This window comes from Anser cygnoides, chromosome 3 (assembly GCF_040182565.1).
Source record: "Anser cygnoides isolate HZ-2024a breed goose chromosome 3, Taihu_goose_T2T_genome, whole genome shotgun sequence".
Classification (NCBI taxonomy): Eukaryota; Metazoa; Chordata; class Aves; order Anseriformes; family Anatidae; genus Anser; species Anser cygnoides.
Window position 1 is genome coordinate 84,299,767 of NC_089875.1, and position 2,847 is coordinate 84,302,613.

General features: G+C 47.9%; 1 pseudogene; it reads left to right on the top strand.

The window, feature by feature from the left end:
• The first annotated feature begins 1,145 nt into the window (after nucleotides 1-1,145).
• Nucleotides 1,146-2,126, top strand: LOC136790261 (uncharacterized; annotated as a pseudogene).
• The last annotated feature ends 721 nt before the right edge of the window (nucleotides 2,127-2,847 follow it).

A 2,847-nucleotide genomic window follows, 5' to 3' on the forward strand; every position in this document is an offset into this window, starting at 1 on the left:
CTTGGAGCTCACCGCCATGTGGGATGAGACACAGAGCTCCAGAGGTACGATTGCTGTTGGAAAACCCCTACCTGGAGTGAGGTGACCCATGCCCGTGCTGTCGCATGCTGTCTTCATATTTGTGTTCATCTGACAGGCTAGTACAGGGATTAAAGCTTCAAGAAAATTTGCAGTCGGTCCCAGGCAGAAGACGAGGCATATCTGTGCCCCCCTTTGGCTGGTAGGACCCCACCAGTAAATCTCAGCCCTCTCTGAGGATTACCAGTAAGCCCTGCTCTCCTTGTACCCCTCACAGATTCACCCTCATGGACAAGCTTGGCTAGATATTTATCCCCAAAGTACCCATGACCTGAGCACCACACCAGCACAGACCCATGGGGTAACTTCTCTGCTGGACACATAACTCAGAGCAGCCCTGTGCTTCTGTGCTGCTCAGCAGGTGACGTTTTGGGACGCTGCAAGATGTGTTTGTTTAGTTTTTAGCTGCGGTGATGCTATCGACAATTTAGGGTTTGTCTGCTTGAGCTTTTGTTCCCAGGCAATGACAGCAGCACAAAAGGGATTTTGCTAGCGTGGCTGGTTTCTGTGCGTTCACCCCACTGACGTCACCGGAGCTCTATGGATACAGCACATCTTCAGATCTCACAGTGGATGTGGGACAGCACACGAATACCAAAGTAAATACACTGTCACCAACACCCCAGGCCTTCGAGTTACAAGGCCAGCAGAAGCACGTGGGGAAAGCTGCATCCTTGTAGGGATGGTCTAGCACTGATCTCCTCAGCCTTGGCATTTTGCTCTGCAGAAGACGTTAAGCTCCAAATCTGCAAAGTTTTCCCTTCCCATTTATACTGGAGCATAATGAGCATGAAATACAGATGAATTCAAGAGAAGTTTTTTCCTTCTAAGGTCTCTCTCTGGATCAGGCTAGCAGAGCTTTTAGTATCCAACACTTTAGTGTTGGATAGCCGGGCTCAGAGAGTTGTGGTGAATGGAGTCAAATCTGGTTGGAGGCCGGTCACTAGTGGTGTCCCCCAGGGCTCGGTACTGGGGCCGGTCCTCTTTAATATCTTTATCGATGATCTGGATGAGGGCATCCAGTGCACCCTCAGTAAGTTTGCAGATGACACCAAGCTAAGTGCGTGTGTCGATCTGCTCGAGGGAAGGAAGGCTCTGCAGGAGGATCTGGATAGGCTGGACCGATGGGCTGAGGTCAACTGTATGAAGTTCAACAAGGCCAAGTGCCGGGTCCTGCACCTGGGGCGCAACAACCCCAAGCAGAGCTACAGGCTGGGAGATGAGTGGCTGGAAAGCTGCCTGGCCGAGAGGGACCTGGGAGTATTGGTTGATAGTCGGCTGAATATGAGCCAGCAGTGTGCCCAGGTGGCCAAGAAGGCCAACAGCATCCTGGCCTGCATAAGAAGCAGTGTGGCCAGCAGGTCTAGGGAAGTGATTGTGCCCCTGTACTCGGCTCTGGTGAGGCCGCACCTCGAGTACTGTGTTCAGTTTTGGGCCCCTCGCTACAAGAAAGGACATGGACGTGCTCGAGCGAGTCCAGAGAAGGGCGACCAAGCTGGTGAGGGGTCTGGAGTACAAGTCTTACGAGGAGCGGCTGAGGGAGCTGGGCTTGTTCAGCCTGGAGAAGAGGAGGCTCAGGGGCGACCTTATCGCTCTCTACAGTTACCTTAAAGGAGGCTGTAAAGAGGTGGGGGTTGGTCTGTTCTCCTACGTGCCTGGTGACAGGACGAGGGGGAATGGGCAAAAGTTGCGCCAGGGGAGTTTTAGGTTGGATGTTAGGAAGTACTTCTTTACCGAAAGGGTGATTAAGCATTGGAATGGGCTGCCCAGGGAGGTGGTGGAATCACCATCCCTGGAGGTCTTTAAAAGACGTTTAGATGTAGAGCTTAGCGATATGGTTTAGTGGAGTACTTAGTGTTAGGTCGGAGGTTGGACTCGATGATCTTGAGGTCTCTTCCAACCTAGAAATCTGTGATACTGTGATACTGTTACAGACTTTAATTCCAAAAGTCTATTTCTTTTCCAGAAAATTCTCCGGAGTGAGAGTTGCGGAGGACTTTAGACCTGGCTTGGGTGCACGCTTCAGCTAATGCAGACAGCTGTTAAAAATCACTACCTATGAGCATTTCCTAAGCATACGAATGAGAAAAGAACTTTGATTTTCTGACCCTTCTTGCTTATTGATTGCATTTAAGTGCTTATTGATTTGCATAGTTACCTATTTCCTAGGAGTAGCGTGGCCTTGTGGAAATATTAACTTGCTGTTGGACCATGCTGTTGCATGATTCGTATTACTAGGAATTACGTGCTGTGGATACAGTATATCTGTAGGAGGTTTGTTTGCCTGCACTGGATAGTAACGTGAGTTCAGCCTAGATCTGATGAAGTTTCACATTTCTATTTCTTAAAGCATTGTTTTCAGTTTCACCTTGGCTAATTTCTTACAAAGACATACTAAAAGAGAGTTTCTGAAAGGATGGAAAAGCACAGCCAGAGCATTTGTTTTACAGGTGCAGATAGCATTATCTTTCTTAATTCAAACGATAGACATTGCTAAAGATTGTTTGAAACCACTGTGCATAATATCATTAATTACGCTGCAAATACCAGGTGGTGTTTCAAATATGTAACAGTAATGATTAACTCTGAAACGAATCACGGCTAATTTACCTCTTTGAAGGCTAATTGCAGGACTTTCAAATACAGAACATCTGGTAAACGCAAAGTCTCCACAGACAGAGGCAATTTTTCCACTAACCTGTTGTTATAGGAGCCAGCAACACAACCTTTCTCTTTTGAACACGTTCTGACTCTGTGCTTTTCTTATCA